This window comes from Struthio camelus, chromosome 3, assembly GCF_040807025.1.
Source record: "Struthio camelus isolate bStrCam1 chromosome 3, bStrCam1.hap1, whole genome shotgun sequence".
Taxonomy (NCBI): Eukaryota; Metazoa; Chordata; class Aves; order Struthioniformes; family Struthionidae; genus Struthio; species Struthio camelus.
Window position 1 is genome coordinate 50,168,648 of NC_090944.1, and position 25,375 is coordinate 50,194,022.

General features: G+C 41.1%; 1 protein-coding gene across 7 annotated transcripts in view; it reads left to right on the forward strand.

The window, feature by feature from the left end:
- Positions 1–25,375, forward strand: part of ANKRD6 (ankyrin repeat domain 6) — a 125,507-nt gene that overhangs the window by 20,298 nt on the left and 79,834 nt on the right. For 2 of the 7 annotated variants that reach the window (XM_068937767.1, XM_068937766.1), the window contains one exon: positions 4,483–4,597. The exons of the other annotated variants lie outside the window; for them this stretch is intronic. The gene's annotated coding sequence lies outside the window, so the exon portion shown is untranslated. The remainder of the gene's footprint in view (positions 1–4,482; positions 4,598–25,375) is intronic. 7 annotated transcript variants of the gene reach the window in all.

Consider the following 25,375-nt stretch of genomic DNA (forward strand, 5'->3'; position numbering starts at 1 on the left):
TCTTTTGCCTTGCTGCCTCCTGCAGAACTATCTTTTTTTTTTTTCCTCCAGTAGCCTGAAACACATTCCAGAAATGTCTCTATGAGAGAGAAGAATAAGAATGCCAAGTCTGCTGATGAATAAAAGACTTTGTGATGAGTCTTGTAAAATTGGACCTTTTCATTCAGAGAGTAAATCTCCATTACTGAGTCTTTTGTTGCTGTCTTTTGAACTGGAGGGGAGAGGAGGAGATGTTAATTGTTGTCCTGTGACACTTGTCTCTCTCCTACCTGAATTACCAGAAGGATTAGTTGTTTTGACTCTGGGAGGGGGAAGAAAGGAGGACAATGCAAAGGGAGTTAATGCAAATGTAGTAGGATCCACTGTGTGGTTTTTAAATCTGAAGATGCAGCAGTGGTATTGCTTCACTTTCAGAACTACACAATTTGGGGTTGTTTAAATTTATCTTGAAAGTTTGATTTTGATCTGTTTTGATCTGGGCTGAGAGATAACAAAGAAAAACTTCAGTTTTAAGAGCACAATTTTTTTAATAGACGTTCAGGTCTTGTTGACTCTTAGTTCCTTGGAATAAATCTGTCTTGCAATTGAGGGTTTTTTCCAGTAGGAAGCTATTTCACAGCCTTGTTGTTCTAAGATTTGATTTGTTAGTACATCAGCCTGGAGCTTCTTACATGGTGAATTTGGATTGCATGTATATTTTATCTATGCATATTTTATCCATGTCAGAATGCCAAACCGATGATTTTTTTTTTTTCCCCCCTGCTCAAGATCCAGCATTTGTTACAATTCTCCTGGTAACAAGAGCTGGAGAACAACCATGGCAGTTTCTAAGTAAGTAAGTGACATGTAGTATGTGTTCAGGGCTAGAGTAGCTATGCTGTGTACCAGGGGTGCATGTTGGTAAAATTACTCATCACACCTCAAATAATAATAGCTGACTACGTATTATTTATTACTCATTAGTAAACCTAGGCATTGTCATTTCAAGAATATGCTGAGGTACTTGATGCAGTGGGGGAACTGCATGGAAGAGCTGTCTGAAGTTTTCCAGCTTTAAGAGTTTCTTGCTTGTGAAAGCTTGCAGTGGTCAGAACTAAATATGATAACCTTGCCTTGCAAGCTTACTTTTTCATTAGGTATAGCATGATATCATGTAACTGTCTTTGAGGGGAAATACTGAAAAGGTTGGGGTTTTTTTCATCCCATTATTTAAAACTCCTGGATTTTTTATTTTGTTAACTTATCTAAAACACCTTGAGAGGGAGGTTCCTTTTCTTAATAGTTCAGTACTTCTGCCCCTTCAATTAATGCAGGCGCTCCTAATGTATGTATTTGAGATGTTTCCTTCTCCAAGTTAAAGTCTGAAGCTCAGCTGTAGTGAATATCACAGCATCCTTTTAGCATTGCTGCCGGCTCTGTCCGTCTCTGGAGTCAGGGGAGCTGCCCCGACTCCCTAGATGCCTTTTTGCTTTTTATTGTCTACTGATCTGCATGCCTGGCAGTCACTCTCATCTGGGGGAGCTTTTTAAAATGTTCTAATCCTTATTCGCATTAAAATCTTTGGGACAAAGAACCTAATTCAGGAATTAGGCTGCCTCTCTCCATGGTAAGTCCAAATCCTGTGTTTGACTTCTTTATAATGTGTGAGGGAGTTGGCTGGGAAGACCGTCCCTTACTGCTATTTCTGAACACTTGTTTCAGCTGAGATCCATTTAGAAATTAATGCACACGGATTCAAAGGCAAGCAGCTTCCTCACCCGTTGTCCGCAAGGGTAGAGGTACCCCATAGTCCACACCACCAGCTACACCCCCTGATGCAGAGATGAACTGAGTCCTCTCTGTTCCGCCTGTAGGTGAAAGGGGTCAGATGCACTCTCTGCTCCTCTCAGTGTTTTTGTTGTGGTAGGGGATCCTAGGACTTATTTCCTCTGAAGAACCTTCCTCTTACCCTGTGCAGATATACAGGGTTAATGCAGATCTACCAAGATCATGCATCACAGATGAGCAGAGTTTATGGTGAGCCTGTCCTTGGTTTCTAACGTAGTATTTTCCTATTTGAAACTTTACAGACTGGTATGGAGGGAGAAGGCAAGCATATTGCTCTTTTCAGAATGCTTTCCATGACTAGTTTTGTCCTTTACCCTGCACAAGCTGATAGTACAGGGATAAAACGTGAAGGGAACAAATGATGTGTCATAAACTACCATTGGTCCCATTTTAAAGGATGTTCTGTTGCCTAATGTTACTACGGCAGGTCTTCAGGACCTAGTATCCAGAGTTGAACTTCTGCAGGCTTCTCTGCTTTCTCATCACTCCACTCCTCTCCTTAACCCTACCTTGCCACTTCCTCTTCCAGGACTCTTTATTGTAAGACAATCAAAACTTAGTATGATAGTGTTACAGCAGATGGTTTAGTGGCAGAGCAGTCATTGTCAGATGTGTGGCATTTTTTCTGTATCAGGAAGGTCTGTAGCAGTAAGAATGGATTCTGTCTTATTCAGTCCCTTTGCAGGAAGGGAAGGCGGGTAGGCGATGCCTTGTTGTATGACACTGTCTGTGCACCCATGTGTCTTCCCAGGGACTTCAAATGGATGTGATTGGTGTTCTGAAATAAGTCCTTCTTAACCTCCTGAGGAGGAATGACACCTACTGCTCAAGCACGGGCAGAGGTGCAGCTCGATCTCGTAATATGTGGAGACCACTGAGCTGGCTAACCAAATGGATATGAAGTCCCATAACAAATGTCCAAAGGATCAATTTTTATTTCACTTTTCGTGAGGGAAGGGTGGACAGATCTGTGGGGATATAAGGTCATCCAAGACCATTTTGTCTTTGGCAGTTGGGAAGGAAGAAGCTAAGTTTTACTGCAGGATGCACTTTTAGTTTGTTAGTCAGATCATCTGATCTGAGAAGAGGCTGAGAGAGCTGAGACTGTCTAGCCTGGAAAAGAGAAGGCTTGGGGGATCTGATCAGTGTGTATAAATACCTGATGGGAGGGTGTAAAGACAATGGGGCCAGACTCTTCTCAGCGGTACCCAGTGACAGGGCAAGAGGCAATGGACACAGACAGAAACGCACAAAATTCCACTTGAGCAGAAGAAAACACTTCTTTACTGTGAAGGCAGTTGAATGCTGGAGCAGGTTGCTCAGAGATGTTGTTGACTCTCCATCCGTGGAGATGCTCAAAACCTGACTGGACAACATGCTGGGCAGCCTGCTATAACTGACCCTGCTTCAGCTGGGGGATTGGATCAGAACATCTCCAGAGGTCCTTCCCATCCCCAGCTACTCTGCGATTATATATTCCTGCCATTTCTGTTTCACTTTCTTTTTTACACAAAGTGAGCTTGCATTAGTTACAGTGTTGACTTTTTTTGATAGTAGACAAATAAAGCAGAACTGATCTATTCATTTCATAACTGTCTCTTGGAAGACATGTTCTGATTGTTGAACTTGTTCTCAAAGTGATATCTTCTTCGTTTTTGAAAATGTGGATCATCCAATGGTTGTCCTTTGGAAAGTAAAGTGAATTTTAATGCATTTTGAAAGTTTCTGATAAGGAGAGCATGCATAGTCTATAGGGAGAAACAGCTTCACTCTCTTTAAAGATCGATTTTATTTGGAGCTGCTCTCCCAAAAATATGATTAAAATATGACACTGCCAGTAGTTGCTTTGGACTGTTGAGCCATTAAGGCTTTCAGGATTTGGAAAGCACTCTTAAAAATGAGTTAGGAGCAATATCAGCCTGCCATTCTCTCAGGGAAACACTTCTATTTTTTCATTTTGTTTTGTTTTGCTTTTTCTCCTATCAAATGGTATATAGTTGTCTTACAAAGGCTTATTCTAAATATTCATTTGTTGAAGGAAGATTCCACCATCTTTGGATATAATTATATTCCTTTATGAAACCATCCTTTGACCTAGGTTAGTATCTCTTATTTCTTCTGGCAAGAAGATTAAATACAGCATAAGCCTTGAAATTGAATTCTTGCTACATTCATTGTACAAATTAATTTTAAAAGTGACAGTGGATTTTCATATATGTATATTATGCTTATTAATATTCTTTAACTGCATTTACTTCACAGAATGACAGAGTAGTTGTGGTTGGAGGGGACCTCTGGGGATGTGTGGAAGCTGCACACTGCTCATTAGAACAGCGCTTTAAATACCTGACGGGAACTAAATCTGCATATACTGTGTTACTCTGTGGCTGATCAAAGGTGAAACCACTTTCAGCTCAGAGGCTTTCAGATGGATTGCTGATCTCCAAGCAAGGAATAACCCAATACTGAGTATGTCTCTAGCAATCATTTCAGAGTTATCCTCATGCCATTGCCATATTTTTCTCTTTCACCCTTGATTGACCCTCTTGGGCAGTGAGCATCTGGTGAGGGTGATTCTGAATGGCTACATTGCCATCATTAAGAGGCAGCAAGAGTGTTTGCACTCAAAAATTTACATTGGGCGTTGTTTCATAGGTGAAGCAGTGAGATCTTTCAGGATGGCAGTTGTTCCAACAGCAACTGGACAAAGTCACCAGGCCATTGCAAGGTGAAGATGAAGAGAGATTGTGCTGATCAAATTCTCAAGCCAGTAAGCAGTCATTTCTTGATTTTTATTTAGAAAAATAGTCAATGTCTCTAGCTGCTAGAAAGCTAGCCTCTGAAAAGTCAGCATCTTCTCTGTCTTTTCTGTTGTAACTAGATGTTGAGTTGGCCGTTGGCAACCCTCGGGATCCTGCTCTTGCATGTTCTTTCTGCATGGAAAACTCTGTACTTAAAATTGGGTGTAGTTCTCAAGTCTCTTCACACGTTCACTCTCTTATGTTAATTGCTTTGCTATTTGTCAAATCACTAATGGCCATACTTTTAAGGAATGCATACTCTATGGGTTGTAGCTTATGCCTGTGTTGACACAGCTTGTCAATCAGGAACTGATTATTCTAATTTTGGAAGGTATGGATGGAGTTTTAGGAGGCAGATATTTTCATGGTGTCAAAGATAGGTTCTGCTCCCATGCAATTAGAATTGTAATGGGTGACCCTATGTCTTTTCTGTTTATGAAAAAGAGATTTTGCACATCAGCATAGTCAGTTTTCTCAGTTTACATTCTTATACTGGAAAGAAGGGAAGATTTTTATTTCCTAATATTCTTAAGGAAAAAATAAAAGGGAGAATGAAGTGGGCCATTTAGTCATAGAAATTTGGGGAGGGGAGTAGGGTAGCCAAGGGTGCCTACCACATTTAGACAGCAAGACTTTTTACACAAGCGCTTTTGACATTGTTCATATGTTTTATTTCATGAGTTTTGAATGTCAGCAGCCTGATGGTTAGAGCCTGACTAGAAAATGTATGTTTGAACTCCCTCCAACTGGAAGTGGAGGATTTAAGATTTCCATTCGTCTTTCCTCCCCTTTAAAGGAAAAGGTAGTCATGGCTTTCCAGAATGGACAGGAAGAAGGTGGCTCCTAGTTACAAGCTCACTTAGGCAGCTCCTTCCTCCCCATGCGTGGAGAAGTGTGGGATTTCAGGCATACCTCTCTCTTTAAGTTTCTGAATGACTGGCTTAGCCCTGCTCTGCACGCTTGCTGTTGTGACTCTTTTTGTGAAGTGTTTGACTCTTCCTGTTGATAGGCACTGAACTTCCTGTACAAACTCTGACGTGTACGTTCCTCTCTCCAGTGCCAGAAAGTTAGGCGTACTTCACCAAATACTAACTTGCTTGGGACTAGCCCAAGGTCTAATCTTGTTTGCAAAAAATGGCATTCCTATATACATGTGTACTCATGTGTGTACCACATCAGGGGATTTTAAGCTGTGAGAGATGGTTACTTTCTATTAATTATATATTAGGTAGTTGTTACTTCATTAATGATTTTACAGTCTGTCCTGTGTATGTGTCTTTTTACCTGCTGTATTCTAAGTTCATTTGGATCCAGCCGTTGCTATAATAAAAGGCTATTTTGCCATCTGTGTTCATCTGCCTATACAGCTACTACTGAGCAGAGAGGAGATGCTTTGAATCCACCTGACAAGTTGAGAGCACTGTTTACTCCCATGGTTATCATCACTGTGGGCATGTGAGAACTGAAATAATAATTTTAATAGCTTGGTTTCTTTTAAAGTCCCTAAAGGCAGGAGCTTATGATTATTTGCTGTTCCATATAAATCAGAAACAACATGTGAGTTAGGATTTGGGAACCATTACATTGGCATTTTTTAAAAGGGGAGGAAAAAAAGGGGTGAGTTCCTATGTACTAAGGGATTGTCTTGCAATATTGGTTGCCTTTTTCTCCGGGCAACTTCTTCCCTTTTTTCTGCTCAATATGATGAGGTATTCAAAATAAATTCTTTTAGCAAACACATTTCTGAATTTCCATGTTTAGTAGGAGAATCGGAACAGTATTACTCTGTTCTAAAACTTCTGCTCCAGTGTGCTACAAAGTACTTTTTCTTCTGTTCATGCTTATTCCCATCATTCTGTTAAGTAGCGGAAAGCGCGGGAGGAAGGAAGGTCACCACGTGTTATGAAACCTCTCATCCACCTCCTAATTAACAGGTCTTTTCCTCCAGCCTTTATAACATCTGCTGGCTGCCCCTTTTGGTGGGTTTGCACAAGCATCATTTGCACTATGCATGTGTCCCTAGCCTGTGCTACAGTTGAATTAGACCCTTGCAAACCCATATGTAAAGTTTTTCCCTTGTTAGATTGACCTTGGAGTAAACCAGTCTCTGGGACTATTTTCAATTATGTGTTGGGTCATGTGTTGTATGTGTTGGATATTAACCGTCAGTCAAAGTTCCTAGCTAGTTCACGGTTTATTAAAAGCAAAGCAAACAAACTAGTGCTGAACAGACTATCTGAGGCTGTTTATAGTGTTCTGCTTCCTGCTACACTCAGGAATCTAGCCTCTTTTCTCTTACCAGCGCTTCTGTGTACAAACAGCTTAACTTGTCTTTATAACCTCACTTGTATGTAAAAGCAGCTGTGATCTGAAATACAAAGGCCCATCTCACCTGCTAGAGAAAAGTTCCTTTACTCCCTATTTTATGAAAGAGAACACTACAGTGTAGAAGTGCAACCTGCATATCCCGCAGAAATGAGTAGGTCAGCTCTGAAACTGTTAGAGATACAGTTTATTCAACCTTAGTCGCTTCTCTCGTGTCCTGAATGCAGGTCCCCTAGGCTGTTTAGGAACTGTCCAGGGGATGTTAAAGGCCAGTGTTGGAGCTGAATTGCTGGGTAGTCCTAGGCAGCTCAGCTGCCTTGGCGGGCAAGGAGGGGGCTGTGTCCCAGTTTTAGGGCTCCTCTTACTGCCACCACGGAGGTGACGACCCCTTCTAGCTCGGGATCCTGAGCAGCTGTAGTTGCAAGTTATTTCTGGCTTTGCCTCTTCCCTCCTGTTTGGAAGTGGTGGTACCACCTTATCTAAGAGAAAGATGGTGGGTTGAAAGGATTCCCTGTAGATACATCTGGTTCATAATTCCTTTTGTACCTTAAGTGGGACATATGTTTTTATAGCTGCTGTGCTCTGTTTTTTTGACGGTTTCCTTTACTATGCTAAAAAAAACCTAAATGAGAACTCCCACCCTTTTCTGGCTTCCTCACAATAAGATAAATATTACCTATAAGATAATAATAACACTAATAAATAAAGAGTTTGGAAGGGTGATGTTATATTGCTTTTTAATTTTTATATTAATTCCACAGTGTTTCAATTAAGGTAAATAACAAACTAGTTATACAAGAGAATATATGATAAGGTCATACAAGTTAGCAGTATAACCTCATTATATATGATATATGGAGCTTCAAAACAGCATAAGAGGTTTCGGGCATCTTAGGATGATAATTCATTAGCAGTGAGCAAAATAACAGACTGATATTTGTTAGGCTCAGCAAGATCCCACATGCAGACCTATGGATGATTTGATCATGTATGTTGCACCACAGTTTCCTTGCCAGAGCCAAAAAAATCCCAAATGGAGACAAAACGTGATGTATACTTCCATGTATATGTCTGTATCCACAATGAGTAAGTACTCTGGGCTTATTTTAACGTAAGTAGTCAGCTTGCTGGCTGGAGATTTGCTGCTACTTTCAGCATCGGGTTGGGATATTGGCAACACTATATACCTTCTTGAACACAAAAACTAAATTTTAGGGTTTTACTGGCTGTGGTAATTATTTTTGTAAAATATTTTACAACATTTTCTAAAATTAGAGCACCAGGCCCTAAATAGCTGAGCTTCTAAAAGGAGATGGAATGAGCAAAAAGAGGCATTTGTCAGAAAAACTGAGGACAGTGTGAAAATAGGCATATGTTCCTACCAAGAGCATTAGTCATTTCTGCTATTATGTTATGTATGAACCTCTGCCTCATTCCAAGTAGAAGACTGAGCCAACAAAGCCAGTTTTAAGGGCATTCACACAGTGTTCTTCCATTCCTGAAAGTAAGTGTCTGAAACTTGGGGAAATTGGAGATGCTTTATGGCCAGAAGAAATCTTTGCCCCAAGGACAATTGGATATGGATCCTAAATTAATCTTCTAAAAGCAAATTGGGAACTTTTGTGCTGCCCTTAGTTTATTTAATTTTTTCCTTCAAGATGTTGTTTCACTGGAACATGTGTCCTGTTTCGTTGTGGTCGGTCAATATGATGATCTTGTAAAATATAACTTAAATATACTCTATTCATTTGCTTTCATAGCCTGTACAAAGTCGGTAGCCTGCTTTGCCCTAGGCTTTGGTACATTACTTGTACCAAATAGAAAACTATGTTTCAGAAGCAGCATTAATATTTCTTCACACTTTTAATCTTGAGTTAGAGAGTCAGTTTCAAACTTCTGTCCTTAACTCTGTTCCTTCTTTCTATTCCTCTCTTTTTTTCTTTATACTTTCCTCCCTCACTCTTACTTTCTCCTATTCTACATTTTCATCTTTTATAGTGAAGAGGATATTCCTGACACCCTAGGCTGTGTTCCTTCGGAGAACTGTAACTCTATGCAAACAATGTTGGATTACTCTTCAAAGTGCCATTATATGTCACGGTAAATCTGGAATCAACATTTTCATAGCTTGTAAAACAGTAACATAGAGAAATTAAATGACTCTTTTAACAGCACAGAGAAAGTCACTGTCAAACCTGGGACTGGAGTATAGGTCTTCTGGTCACATTACTACTTTATTTGTCTGTCTGACCTTTTCAGTGTTTTGTTCTCATTCTTCATGTTTTCTATCCTGGTTATGGCATAGGCAAAATACCGTTTTTCTAATATCATAAATACATTCAATAATAATGTGATGGAATTAGTTTTCAAATTATGGATGACTTACATGTTAAGGAGGACTACAGAACATACTTATTCTGTTACCCATGGAGAACAGATGCTTCAAGTTTATTTCCTGTTATATAATTTTGTGCACCGTTTATCTGAGATACATTTGGAGAACGAATATTTTTTGAAGTAAAGAGAACATTTTTGGCAGCTGCTTGAAAATTCCCTCATGTGTCACTGAGTACATTGTACAACCAAGAGTGTAGTTCACAGAAATCTGGTGTAATGAGCTGGGGATATTTTAAATGTGAAAGAGGCATTTTCCTTTAATAATCAAACCACAAGAGTAATATACTTTAATAAGGGAAGGCTGTTGATAATTTGCTACAAGGACATTTTCATAGCTTCAGATTTTAATAAAGTTATAAATACAGTAATCATGCTTCTGACTGTGAAATGAAGACTGCACCAAAAGCAGCTTTTTATGCAAAGACGGTCAAAATTTCACTTTGAAATAAACGCCTCTTTAGCTATTCAGAAAGTGGTGAGAGCTGTGCAATCTTGACGTAGACACAGGAGAGGTTCGGTATTTGTCTTACATGGCTTTTCTTCACTCTCTTTCCAATGTTTTTGATGGTGAATTCAGACATCGTATTTCTCCATTGTGAAATTCAACTCTTACCTTCCTTCAAGGACGTACTGACATCTTGGGTGTTGTAAGCGTGTACCTGCAAAAGGAACAGTTGCGTCCAGAAGTGCTGCATGGCAGTTCGGGTTACCTTTACCCTCAGGTAACTTACTAGGCTACCTTACCTTTTTCAGCCTGAGGAATGGCTCCTTTGCTTATTAGTGTTGTTAACTGAGATGATGTTCCCTCATCTAGGAGGGATGGAGGGTAATTTATCAGTTATGAAAACAGATGAGCCTTGGAGGTGTAAGTTAAAGATAATTACTTCTCTGCGTTTATATTCCTTTATTGGCTACATCCTGTTTTCCAGTAACTGATGCCCCTATCTATACCTGCAGCTACAGTTAAAATATAAATGACCTATTAAGTTTTGCCACTTCTGATTTCCTATTGAATAGGCCTTGGGCTTCTTCCATCTGCAGAGCTGAACCTGGGAAAATATATTTCCTGAAGGATTGACTTTGGCACAATTTCTTTTCCAACATGTCCCTTCCAGTTTCTTAATCTCTTATGTATTTTAGATTAAAATCTTGAACCCCAACTGAGATGTTACTCCTTTTCTAATCTACATGTGTGTGTGGGTGTATAGTTCTGTGATTCAGAATATTCCCACTTTGCAGTGTGCCCTTGCATCTTGTTTCAGCTTTGTGTATAGTGGAACTGTGATGACGGAAAATTAGGTGTATCTCTTTGAGAAGTTCATGAGAAAGGCTCCTTTTACATATTAGGTTAACATGCACCTATAAGAGGCCTGTAATGTGATTCAGCATCTCCGTTTGGTACATGATACTTTGGTCTTCTCATGCAAGTTCTGTTATTTAGCAGCTGATGAGTACTGCCTCCCAACTTGCAGCTCAGTGCTGTATGACAGGAGCCTCTGTTTCCTACTGCAGCATTTGGTGTTTATGAAAGTAATGTTGTTATCCAAACTTAATTGTGTTTTATGTGTAATTGTCACATTTACGGTGGAGCCAGCGTAGACAGGTGCATGAGAAAAACTTTCTTTTTTCAGGCTAGACTATTGATTTCAGATTTTTACATTTATGTTAACAAACATTCTCTATTCCCACATTTTAAATTGTGATATCTGCTGTAGTACCCCATCTACAGAGAGCCTGAAGGATTTGAAAAGCAGCTGCAAATGCTAAGCTTTTAAAGGGTAATTTTAAAGTTCTTTGGTTAGCACAAATGGGATGATGTAGTAGTTATTTCTCTGAGGGGAAATACACTGATGAGGTTTACCATAACTTAATATTGTCTAGTGATCACAAGCAAAACGGCTAAAATACAGATTTATATCAGTGTTCCTGTACTTCACTCTGTCCCTTGCTGAGGTGGAGGGACCTAGAGGAGGAACGTGATTTGGAGTTTGGATGAATAGCCTAAGATTTCTTCATCGAGCTATACTAAAGTGAATTAAACATGGCTTACTTTACAATAGCTTTTCTTTCTTTTTTTGCATCAGTTTAATTAAGTTGCTTTTAAATCACAGTCTAAGTCACATTGGGGTGTCTTGCATTTTTTTTCATTTGCCTATGGAAATCCACAGTTCTCTAGCCATTGCTAACATGTCCCAGCCTGAAAGGTATCTTTTATCCTTGAGTATTAGAATTTTTATTTGCATTTAGTTTGTGATTCACTGTGTGTAACAGGTGATTTCCTCCAGTACTGCTGCTTAGTCAGTTGGTTCCTATTTTAGTATTTGTACAGTTGATTATTCATATCTAAGTACAGTGCTTTGCATTGTATTTATTACATCCCCTATATTTCAGACCACTTCAGCAATTTAAAATTACTTCTAATTGTGTATCCTGTCTCTCTGCAAAGGACTTGCAATTTTACCCATCCTGATGTCATGCAGATGTTTTATAAGTGTAACCTCTGTTCTCTTGGTCACCATAGAGACTATTGAACAAAACAGAAATGTTAGAAATGGCCTGACAATTTGATAAGGAAACATTGATAACTGTTCTCCAAGTAGATTTTCTAAACCACTTGGGCACCTCGCAGTGTTGCCTGTAGATTGTATTTCATTAGTTTGTGTGTCAGTGTCAAAAGCTTTACTGAAGTCAGGATACGGACACTGCTTTTCTTCGTACCTACTAACAGATTACCCTGTTGAAAGAGTGTACTACAGCAAACATCGTTTTTGACAACTCTTCTGCTGTTTGTTTTTTCTTACCTCGTTGTCATTTTTTGTACTCACGTTTTGGCTGTCTAGCAATTTGTTTCTGGGTGGTAAAGTTAGGATGGCTGTCTGAAAATCTTTTAGTCTTTCCTTATTCACTTTTTCAGCTAGTGTTAACCCTCCATTTAAAGTTCTATGTCTTCTCACTTTTCTGTGAATTGCTGTGAGTAATAACTAATGATTTGGATATTGTTTTGATTACTCTGTATGTTAAATTGATAGCTTGGTGGCGTCTAGCATAGTGAAATATTATTAAACCTGTTCTTTATTTGCATTGGCCTATATGGCTAGTTCTTACTTGAATTAATTTTATTAAGTGTCTGGTCACAATTCGTTTTCTAAAAACAGGAACAAAGCATTAAATTATACATTCTTGTTTGCATCATCTATTGTTCTTTTTTCTTGAAGTAGCTGGTACGTGCTTTGCTTTTTCCTCCTCATACTTCTAAAGCAGTTATTGGAAACTTTTTATTTTGAGCCCTTTCTGAACTTGATCCCTTTATGGTATTTATTTCTGCATGACTGTATTGCTTCCTTGTGATCAGATTTTAGTCATGTGTCCTCGTCTCTGTATTTCTTACATTTCAGTGTGTCCTGAAAGTTCATTTCTATGTCATGCCTTTTGTATATGTTGGGATAGCTTTGCTAATATGTTTAATAAATACAGGTACTTTGAGTTACAGCTGCATTTATTCTCTCCTTTTACATGTAAAATCAGTGATATTCAGCCACTCCTGCAGAGTAGGCCGTGTGCTTTTCTCCAAAGGTCCAGCAAGGGCTGTTGCATGACCAGAGTTATGGGAGGTTGGCAGTACAATCAAGCTGCCTTTCCACCAGAGGCTCTCCTGCAGCCGTGGGCCTACTGCTGGAACCGTCCTGAGACAGGTGAATCTTCTGGTTGTCACAAACAGGCTTAGGGCCATTGGTTGAGTATTTTGCTTTGGATTATCTCCCAAAATGTTCCGACTTCCCTGAGTTTTTCGGACATACACCTTCTTGGGTACGGTAAGACAAGGCAGGAAGAAGAATGGCTGTACTGGATCGATTGAACTGCAAGCTTCTCCACTGCCTTGTCTCAGTGACCAGAAGTGGATGCCTAGGAAAGGGAAAGAAAAAGAAAAACAAGCATATTGTTACTTCCTCTCAATGCCCTCCAGCCTATTATCAGCTTAGGGACTTTCTGAGCCAGATGTCATCCTGTATTTTTTTCTCCCTCAGTAGATTTCTCTTTCACGTGTTTGTTCTCCCTCGAACCCATATAACCTTGCAGCATCTACAACAGCCTTTGCCAAGGAGTCCCAGAGGTCTCACCCACTTGCCTGAGAGCCTCCCTCCTCTAGTTTGTCCTTAAACTGGCTTCTCCCAGCTTCCTTTGACATTCTTCAGGCTTTGCCTTCAGGAAAGGACAGTGAGACCTTCATCTATGTTCACTTGTGTTCCCTCACATTGTGCACTCCTGTGTCATATCACTGCTACGTTTTCTGTGCTCCATTCTGAAGAGTTTTACCTTATTTAGACAATTCTTGCATGGGATCAGATATCTCCTGTTTGGGCGAGGAGACCAGAACTACATGGAGTATTTGAAATACGGATTTTGTTTTATGGATCATAGATTTATTCAATGGCATTTTGAGGAACTCTTGTATTTGTTCCATAATAGTTCCTAAAGCTTGGTTCAGGAATTCCCAAGATTTTGACTGCTATTGATTATTGAGCCAATGTTTCGTTGACCTTTTTGTCATAATCCCAAGATCTTGAATGTCAGGGATCAGTTCTGCATCATTTCACATGAGAAATCCAGCTCACCAGTTCTGCCAGAGACGGTCCGGTTCCTCCTTTCGCCTCATGCTCCTGGCCGCTCAGTCCCATCACTTCTTCCACTCTGGCCCTTGCCGGGTTGCTCAGCTTCTTTGACTCATACTCCACGAGAAAAGCATTCACTTCCCTTCTCCCTCCCCACTTGGCTTTGCGCCAGGTTAGTGAGTTGAATGAGCCCACCCAGGGGTCAGACAAGAGAAATGTCAGGAACGTGTGAACAACTGCACGGCAAAGAGCATAGATGCCCCCTTTTCGGCAGGGGTGTGCTGTTAGATCACCTTAGCCGTGTCTGTAAGCTGCACGCTTGGAATTGACTTGCAGTGTTTGGCTGTTATTTTGCTTTCCAGGGTTAATGAATTCTGTCATTTTGTTATCACTGTCACTCAACTTACTTTTGCTCCGCTTTTGTACCCCATTCACTAGAATGAAATCTGAAACAGCACTGGGAGCCCACCCCTGGGCAGAGCGAGCCCTTCCATTGAAGGCTGTCTGTATCCGCCTTCAGAGCAGTTTGCACTGATCTTTTTGAGCTCTTTGGAGGTTAAAAAAAACACATGGCAATTGAAGTGGATGGCAGTCTGGCCAAACACATTTGCACCTCAAGGACCTCTGCCGATGAGGCTTTTCATCATTACCTGTTACTCTTCTGTCCTCTACACAAAGCCCCTTGGAGGTATCGTCTTGCCCTCTCTCCTAGCCCTCCTCCCTCCCCATCAGCAACTGCTCTCTTACGCACAGCCTCATTCTCACACTAGTCTTCCCCAGCACACAGGACCACTGGGTTCATACCTTGTTGCCATTTCATCAAAATTATATTTTGCTTTGTTTTACCCTTGAGGCTGTACCAAAGAAGAAATATCACCCTTTTGTTTCTGAATCTCTCTCTGTGTATTGGCATCTCAGTGTACTTATTTTTAAGGCAGACACTCACATGGTATAGGCCCCTACACCTAGGGACCAAAGAGAGAAATGGAGTCGGGCAGTGGCTGGCTGTGTGTCACAGTGGTGCCTTTAGGGATGGAGCAGGGAGCACGGCCCGGCTGGGAGCTGGGGTGGGCAACAGACGGCCCTTCCGTCGCAGCTGTCCTCATGCAAACACCCATCTGCCAAATCCCCTCTAGGCACCTCCCTCCCCATGCAGCCTCCATGAGGGCACCCCAGCGCCAGCTAAGAACTGCAGGGATAAAGTAGAATAGTAGGAAAACACTGCGATGGGAGCCCTGGCCAAAAAATTGCTCTGTAGATGCATTGTTTACAAAAACGGGGAATATTTCCAAATTTTCCCAAGCATTTCCTAGGTGCAAAACTTCTTACCGTCCTCGTTCGTGAAGGTTTAACGCAGTGCTGAAGCTGCTCAGCATGTCTCACTTGACTGCAATGACTGTTCAGGCCTGAAGTCACCAGCCCAATGGGCCCCGGGGATGCAGCCATTGACGTGGAAATGGGCCAGACTGGGTGAGCACGCACCGTGGCCTTGGCGCTGGCCGTCCCCATGGTGTGTCATTCGCGTCACGCGAAGGCTCCAGCAGCACCTTTTGCAAACATGCGGCGCTGGGAGGGATTCAGTGCTCCTCTAGCTTTCCATGTTTCAGTACGTGTCTGTGAATAGCATGTAACGATGCTGGGTTTTGTCTGTACAATGCAGTATAACAGCTGCTATTTTTCCTGCATGCAGCTAAAACTGAGATACATCTGTTTGGGTCTTTGAAAGACTTCCTCTTTCTTGCTTCAGGAAGAACGATTGAAAAATTCAGAACTGAAGACTTGTTTACTCTTCAAACTGTGGCCCATAATATGTTAGTTATGTCCTGTCTCTGGATTTATATTGGAATAATTGACAGCATACTAATGGCCCAGTCTTCATGGGCTGAATTTCATAAGCAAATGTCTGTTACTTTCTTAAGGTGAAATGGTTCTTTCGCTGCAGTGTAGTTATTGCTGAATATTTTATCAGACTATATTCATATAATAATTTTTTCTGTCTTCAGAAGACCTTTCTTGTAACTTTTCTTAGTATTAGGCTATCACTGTTGTAGATGCAGATGGCATCTTTTATCATAAACCATGGCGTTACTTCTGGAAGGGTATCTGACCTAGGGAGCTTAGACAAATACTTATATACTGTATGTGAATTAAATGACTGCAATATTATTTTTGGAATATAAATACAATTGATGTAAAAATTTTATCTAAAATGGTTGGAAAACCCTTGTTTGTATTTTAAATGAACTATGGTTAGTAGCCTTCTTTTAGGGGAGGCTGATGAAAGAAAGATACCAGATTCAGATGGAACAGAGGAAGGAGAGAAATACAAGGTGCAGTATGCACACACAGGACAACTGAGTAAGCAAACTGAAGTCACAGTGCTTTGACATGAGGAGAGAGCTGTAAATTCATTTAGGTATTAAAGATAAGTCTTTGAGATTTAAAAGCCAGTCTTTCTTTTGTGTTTTTTTACAAATCAGGTGAAACTGATGACTGGAAAAGTTAGAGGCTGCATAGTACTGAACAGCTTTAGGAATCATCCCACTTTATTTGCTTAGAGTTATCTGTGAAAGAAGGAAAACACATATGTATTTATGCAGTAAGGCTGAAAGGCTCTGAACTTTCTCCTGACTGCTTCACTTATTACCTTTACAGTGTTTCAAGCACCAAAGTTTGTCTTTTCTAACTGTGGTGGGGGTCTCCATGGAGGACCAGCGCGGTTGGGATGCAAGTGTACCAGGCTCTACACTGAAATTTTGGATAACGCACACAGTGCTTTGACAACTGTAGCAAAGCAACGTTTCTTCCTGAATGCTGTCTGAAAACAAACAAAGTAACAGGAAGGAGTTTTCCTTTCCTTTGGCACTTTTGCAGTGGTGCTAATTACTTTAATGCCTCTGACATAGCGTTTCCAGTCATTCACAAAGCATCCCAAGAGAGCCAAGAGGCAAGACCTGAATTTCTAATACAAATAATAAACAGAATATTAGAGAGGTACAGGATAGTCTTTCTGTGGCAGGTCATTTTGTGCCTTTCACACAATTTTTGTCCCAAATTACTTCACTGACTTAAATTTATACTGTTACAGAAATAATGAGAGAGAGGAATAACAAGCTTAGGCAAGAGCAAAAAGGTGCATTTTCACCAGGGACTTGAAATGACTTAGAAAGTTGATGAGGCAGAGGGATGCGCGAAAGCTGTTCTGGATGACAAGAGCAGCAGAGAGAAAGATTTTGCACCGATAGTGAAGGCATTATTTTGGAAGGGTGAAAAAGAGGCCTGCAGCGCTCGAGTCAATAAATCGTGTTTATGGAAGAGACTGGAGCAGAATCCAAGAGTGAGGAAAGCAATACTGAGCTGAGCCCTAAATTAAAAATGCTCCGGGAGCAGGAAAAAACGCTCCAGCGTTTGAGGGGCTGTTGGTATGGTTGCAGCTCTAGGCAGCATGAGGAGGAGCGCGAATAAGCATCGTGCAGGCTTCCCTAAAGAGTTGTGGCAGGGCATCTCACTTCCAAATCTGTACCATGCTGCTTGTTTTCTGTATACCCTGTCTCCATCATGAGCAGATACTGCCAGTCATGTAGGGAACAGTGCCAAAACACTGTAGACAAATGTTCACTGGGGGCTAAAATAAAGCTATTCAACTTATTTCTGTATGGGGCTGCATCTAATTTGCGCAGAGATGAGGAATTGGTGCATTGATGCATCATGTTATTTAAGTCTTCTTAAATTTGTTAGTGCATAGCGATGCAAGAATTTAGCAAAAACTATTTTTTCTGCTGTCTGTATTGTTTTCATTTTTTTTTCTTTTTGTTCTTTCTTCTATAATACTCACCAAATGTCAGAGATAATAGAGTTTTTCACTACAACAGCAAATGGAACACCTGCCATGTGAAATCTCTCTTTCTCCCTGGAGTGAAAGCTTTAACTGACACTTCTGCTAGACGGAGATTAAAGCCTTGGTAGAGCTGTCTCGGGTGGACATTTGATTAATACCGGGTCTCTTTGTTGTGACTCTGCCTTTCTGCTCCTCCTCATTAGAAATGGGTGACTCTTCGCCAATTCATTCATGACCCTGAGAAAAGAATGCTTAATGATATAGCAAAAGTTTACATAGATAAATAAAACATAGAGCATGCATTCAGCTAGTAAAATACGCTATTTTCCTCTGCAGAGAAGGGATTAAGCAGGGTGTGCGTTTGCCTTCTGCAGCTGCTGCAGGAAGCTCTTGACAGATGTCAGTGTAACACACACATACGTGTGTGTGTAAAATAATGGAGTACAGTCACTTGTTGTGTGTGTCTGCGCGCACATATGTGTGGTTTTTTTTTTAATGTTTTGATGAAGTGACGTGGGGGGTTTCATTCTTTTGTTTTTTCCCTCAGTAGATTTGAGATGTTTTTTGCTTTTAGAGCTACCAAGCGTTTCCTTTACCAGATTGACAGCATGGTGTCAGCAGGGAGAATATTTATTTGCTGTGGCTTTTTCAGGAAAGAACTACAAGAAAGTGTGTGTGTGGGGGGGGTGCTGTTTTGGCCACAGTGCAATGCCCTTGAGGCAGAATCCTTGCCTAAATGAATCGCATAATTTATTGAGTTAGGAATGGGTAAGTTGATAATTTGCTGTAACCCTTTTAGCAATTGTATCATCTAGAGCTTTTTTTTTGGATTTTAGTGATGCAGTCCTTCCCTATACAGACTGTGTAAATATCTGCGGCAGCGTGCCCCGGGGTTGGATTTGAAGAGCACGGTCTCGTGGTTCGTCCCTCGTTGCCTCCAGGCGGAGGTGCGGGGGCGCTGACCACGCTGGGGGCTGCTCTTCGGGACTTGCCACAGGTCCCTTGAGCCGAGCCGCACCTTGCTGGTGGGAGTCCAGCCATGGAAGGTGGGATGTGAAGCCCAAGCAGACAAGCTTTGCTGAACACATGCTGGTCCCACGCAGGGGCCACCCTAGATGAACTTCTGATGGGAAGAGAGGCTGGAGTAGCTCAGATGAGAGACATCTCAGATCCAACACCTACGGAAAGGGGATTTGATGTGCAGTAGTGACTGTGTGGGTATCGTGGTGGTGGCGATATCCAATATCCATATGGCCAGGGCTAGCCTTAGCCCGGGGCAAAGTGTGGGGTTGAAGAATGGGCTTTCTCAGGAAAAGCTCTTGTGGCTCTTGCAGGGATCAGGAGGGCTGTGGGTGCAGATACTGGATGGGCAGCGAAGGGGGGCAGCCCCTTTTGGGAGCTTATGTTCAGAGCTTGAGTCTGGAGCAGGCTAGAGCATGGCTATAAATGTGTGTGTCAAAGCTGTTGGGAAAAGGGTTAGCTGGCCCAGCATGGTAGGTGGTATTACAGAAAAGAAGAAGGGAAGGGTCATCTTAGAAGTTTATAAGCCCTAATGTGGAGCGTAAAAAGGTACCCGAATAGGAATGTATGTATATATGCTTCTTTCAGAATAAATTCAGCTTTAGGAAAGACTTGAATGTTACATTGAGGTGACAGTGAACGAGGGAAAAAATCCTAGCTCTAGGCAGCATGAAGAAAGGAGCTGTGAACAAAGCAGCAGTAACGCTGGCAGGAAAGGGCCAGAGATTTCCTAATTACCGAATACGCTTAAATGACTGTGGGTCAGAAAAGAAAACTAGTTAAGGGAAGGCATTTGGGGGCCAGCACTTGAATATATTTGACATAAAGTAGCGCAAATTTGGATCTTTCTTTGTAACCTTGGGTCTTTACAATCTTGGGAACGTAATCATTCCGGATAAACTGTCCAACTGTTGTAGAAGATTTTGTTTCCTCTCACCTTCAGATGGAAACTCAGCACAACCAGTTCTTGGAGCTCTCACCTGGCTTCATTTAGCTCATTTTACTTCCAGCCTGTGCTTAAAAGCCCCATTTTAGAAAGTCATTTGAATGTGATTGCAATGCAACTTGCAGCAGGAGAAAGTAGAGTGCTTTGTTTTAACGTTCGTGCTGTGTAAATTCCTAAGGCATAGCAGCAGGCCTTGGCACTTGCTTCTCGTCTTTGCTGTTATCTTTTGCTAAAGTGCCGTTGCTAAAGCTTTTTTAGCATTCAGAAGGAGTTCTTGTGAAACTGTTTTTGGTTTTGCTATGTTTTGTCAAGGTATATTGCAAGGTGCAATGTTTGCCAGAGATGTCACCTCCTTTCAGGAGCTTCATCGCTGTTACTCCCTGGCATAGAAGAACTTTTCCATCTGAATACGCAGGTCTGAGCCAGTTTTGCAAACACTTCATTCTATATTCCTTCCCATGCGTGGGTGTTTATTTTTTGCTTTACTTTCCTTTATTTCACTCAATCTTTTGCAAAATACTGAGACTCCTGTTGACCTGTGGAGTAGGTACTGAGTGGGAGGGAGGTTTCACCAGGCAGTGCTCACTGTGTTTCATTCTTCACCTGTAGCCGTTCACTGTAGCTTTCCTCATCGGCAGTAAGCGTGATCACAAATTTAAGGCGTCTTGGATCTGGAGATGTGAATTTAAACCTCTCTCCAGTTCACGCGCAAGATTATCCATAGCTAGCCCATCTATAAAATTAATAGTGATTATTCAGGCTTAAAATTTTAAGGCTGCTGGCTGTGATAGTAGTTACATTGGGTAATGATGGCTAAGCAAACCAGTGTCTTTTACCTGACATAGTTACGGGACCAAGGCAGATCTTTGACTTTTATCTATTGATACGGAAACAAATCATGGCACTGCATCCAAACATCCCTCCTAAACTATATGTGTGAAACTTCCAGGAAAAAAAGAGAGTGTTTCTCACAGCCTAACCAATTCAGCCCGAGCACCAGCTTTTCGTTATAAACAAGAGACAGCAAAGTACACCTGCTCTGACTAATTATTATATCAGTCCCTTGGTGAACATATAGCTATGCTGTGGAAATAAGCAACTTTTTCTGGTTTAAGTTTATTTCTGAAAAATGTAAAATGAAATATCCTTAAGAAACATACAGAATATAGTAGGCTTACGTGTACCTCATTGCTCTGAACAGATATCACCCATTTAATGTTCAGAGTCCCGTGCAACGTGGCTTGGCGAGCGCTCCAGTTGAAGGTGTACTGTGTGTGTCACGGCTGGCGGTCTGTAACTTCAGTATTCTGCTCACTGAGGTTTTACATTTCCTTCTTGCTGAACTTTGGCAGTCTTGTGCTTTTGTGGATCAAATATCTGAGAGAAATAAGGATCAAGAAAAAACTCTGGCTCAAGATCAGCTCAGGTGAAATGATGAATGGAAAGGGGAATGGAGGGGAAACACACTTGAGTTGGTACTATGTGACTGCTTTCTCAGAGAAAGGGACTTCTCTGTGCACTGGCTTGGCAGTGCGCTGCCTCCAAAATTTACTGGATTCACCCTGAATCATAAGGTGGCAGTGGCCTTAAATGCCTCCCTTAATCTTTCAATTGGTCTTACTTCTGTATTTAGTATTTTAGCATAGCAATGTGAGCTTTTTTCATTGCAACACTTCAATTATGCTGCTGTGTGAACTAGTCTGGTTAACAGTCCATTTCAAGACCCTCCCCCCTTTTTCATTTCTTTATTTTTTCTTTTCTTTTCTTCTTATCTTTTCTTTTTTCTTTTTTTATTTTTTCTTTATTTTTTTTATTTTTAATTCTTGAAACTCTCACTACGTGAAACTGGAAACTTTTGATCACTCTTGTGCTATGGATCAAGAAACCAAAGTCTGACCTCAGAAACAGCGTATTTGCAGCAGTGCCTATTCACTTCATTTATGGAGGTAGGCCTCCAGCAGAGGCTGAGCTTATTTCTTGCAGCTTTGGCAAATGAGCTGTGATATGCCCTTAGTCACGATGATACTGAAAATAATCAGCTAGAGGTTACTTTCCTAACTGAAATAAATTTAATCCACAGAGAGAGCGAGGACTCTGGTTTATTTATATTTTTTCCCCATGATATTTGCATACTGCAGTATGTAATATGAGCAATCACAGATAATTTTTTTTTCTACATATAACACTGTGAATCAAGAGAGAGGTAAAAAATGTGCTTTTAGTGATGTTGCCTTCTCCTTTAAAGAACCCAGGAGGGACTTGGATATCCAGACTTTTCAAATGCATACGTTGTTATTTTTGTGTTGGATATCGTGATCCATCGTCACCTGGCTACAATAAGCATTTATAAACAGCCTTATCTGGTTTTTGTCCTCATTCTCACCTCAGTGTTAAAGAAATATTTATAAAACTATTAGAGGTTCTGATAAACATTTTTCTATAGGTAGTAATTAAGGAATGGTTAAGATTAAGGAAAGATTAAGAATTGATTAAGATACAATAATTTATTTGAGATGGGCTTGAAAGGAAAAGCACTTTATAGCATAGCACTACATTGCAAAACAGCTCTGTTTCTGTTCTCCTTACTAAAGAGGTTATAAATTATGTGTTTTACAGTACAGCCTCAGTCCTTTTTCTTGTATTCAACTTTATTTACATTGGCAAGAACATAAAAATAAATTTGACAAAAATGTCAATAATCACTAAAAATTCTACACTAAAAATGTATGAATGTGAATTCTGAGGACAAAAGTATTTGAGGAAAGAGAACATAAGCTGTATCTGTAATCTTTGTGTAACAAGCTCACATGAAACCAGTTTAAATAATATGAGAGATTCGGAAGGAAATTAAGCAGAGATTGAAGAACTTGATTTTACTTGTTTCCTGGCTTATGTGCACATATAGTTCTCTTTCAAACGATTGTGACATAGAAATAACAGTTTTATTTTAGCACAAGAACAGCAAGCCAAGAATGTAATCCCATTCCCATTTGTTTCATCCCAGCATCTGATGAGATTAAGTGTTAGTCCTGCTGTTTAACAAACAGTTTGCAGATGTGAATGAATATTTCAGGTTAGTTTTGTTTCTTCTGGGTTGTAGCCAACAAAGCCTTTGGGAAGAACAAAGCACAAAGCCTTCTGGACTGCCCACTATATAGATTAATTTACAGCTGCCAGTTTATATTAGTAGTTCTGTTTATTCTGCTTGAGTGCATGTTTGACGAAAAGATTATTTTCTAGTCAACTGTCTTGCAAAGGGAGCAGAATTAAAGAAATATAAAGCAAACAAATTCCAGCTAAGTAGGCAAGCTTTTGGCTGCTGAGTTGCTTTTTCCTTTTCTGATAATTTTGTGTTACATGAAAGGATTCAAATTAGAAAACAGAACTTAAGTTGAGGTTTGAACTTTGTCTTTAGCCTACTCCACTGTGCTTTGGTCACGCCGGGAATCTGAGAATAATAGTACCCATCACTTAGGCCGTTTTAAAACTAGACTAGACAAAGTAAGAGAAAATGTTGCGGAGGGAACAATTCTGCATTGATAGAAGCAGACAAGATGATCTAATAGGGCGCTTTCTTCTCTCGTCCCTGTGATCTCTTGGAAACATGTGCAGTCGTAAGGGACGCATCGTGGGGGGGGAATTCCAGCTCTAACTGAATTTGTCTTCTCTCTGCTTAAAGGCCTGGTGGTCCTGAAGCTTTTGATAAACTGGACAGTGTACCTCTCTCGGCTCTGGAGCTCGTAAGCGGCCAGACGTTTATAAGGAGCTTCTGATGCTCTAAGCGACTTTTCTCAGCTGGCGTTTCGTGATGTTTTGCTGTTACTCTCCTCCTCTCTCAGTTGCATGGCAGGATTAGGCCTTTTGGACCATTACAGAATGTAAGATTCCAAAGGAGATCTGGTTCCTTTTTAAAACTTTTCCAAAGGTTGCATAGTGTGAATAGTCTAATTCTCCAGCACAGCAGCACATGAGGAAGGGGTTACTATATGGCTTCTTTATTTCAATACAAAAACAACAAAAAAAAGATGATTCTTGCCTCAGTTGCACTTAAACCGCTTCCTTCTGCCAGTGCGTTTTTTCCCCCGGGGCGATGAGTGCACTGTGCTTGGCCTGTGCAGCATGGCTGGGTGCTGGGGAGGTTGCTCAGCGGCAGCGGCAAGCCTCCTGGCCGATTTAATTCCCCGAGGAATGCAAGCTCTGAGCGCAGGCAGAGCTTCCCATGGGCACGGGAAGTGCAGCGGTGCAGGGCCTGTGCTCGTTACCGTTTGCACTGAGCCATGGCTGCGCGGGGAGACGTCGTGACGTGGCCGTGGGCTCGTCCAGATCCATGTGCGAGCCCTGTGCTGCGCAGGAAACACAGTGCGGTCCCTGCCTCTTAGAGGTGGCTCTGGCTGTGCTTTAGATGCCTCACACTGATGACATGGCAGAAGTACGTGGTGGTTTATCCAAGAGTCATATGAACGTATGTCAGAGGATGTAGGTGTCAAGCCATAAGCAGCCAGCTTTTCCTTTGCCTTCCTCCCCCTGGAGCCTTAACAAAGACTGACTGAAGCCTTCGCCCCTCTCTAAAATAATTGCTTTGAAGGACAAAAGTAGTTCAGAAGGGGATTAGTTGGTTTGCTTAGGGCAGGATCAGAGTCATTGGGAGATACTGCTGTCTTCCCCTCCCCCAGCAAAGCTCGTGCTCTTTGTTGCCCAAATTGCTGAGAACGGGATCAGTCTGGGGCTTTCAGGGCTAAATCCTGCAAGGAGGGTTCCTTCTCCGCCTCCCCCCTCCCAGATTTCGGGATGGAGAATAATGCAGGCATTATGAGTCTGCTTGGAAATCAAGTGAAAGGTAGCAAGAAATTAAATATCCCAGACTTTACGAACAGACCTTCCACTGATCCCAACAGCTGCTATCAGGTTCCCAGCAGATGAGTAGTATCTGTTGGATGGACGGAAGAGGGTCTGCACCGTGCAGAGCCATCCTGCCTGCCCTGGCTTTGGCTGTGGTTGTCAGCAGTGAGGCACTGCAAGGAGGGAAAATCTCTGTGGCTTTTGGAAAGAATTTTTCTCCTCATTGCAACCAATGCTTCCTTCTGTAAGTCACTGTTAAACTTTGCTAGGTAGCAATTACAAAATCTCAGGTATTTTGATACAAGAATTTGATGAGAGGTGTACACATCCATAGATATGTATACATATACATATATATATATGTATGTATGCATGCATGTATTTTTTTTTCTTGGTGTGAAGGTGTTTCTGCTGCATAGTAGGTAATTAGTAGAGGGCATGATACTTGCCCTTTGAGCTCTGTTTTTTCTGTCTCTGTGGGACTTTGACTTTCTGTTGGAGCTTGCAGATGTCTGTGTCTGGTGATGGTGCAGATGTTTGCTATGCATTGCGCAGCCTCATTCGAGAGAGATTTTCTGCTCCTTTTCTGGTCTTTGTTCATTTGAAGGTCTTTTAATTAATTTTTGTTATACGCATTTAATACATGTCTTAGTTAACTGTTTCCTGGCAGATGTTAGAAGTGTGCGTTTGCTGCATTTGATAAGAATGTTATTTTTAGAGTATGTTGAAAGTGACTTGTTTTGTAGTACGTGAAATACTTCAAAACCTTAGA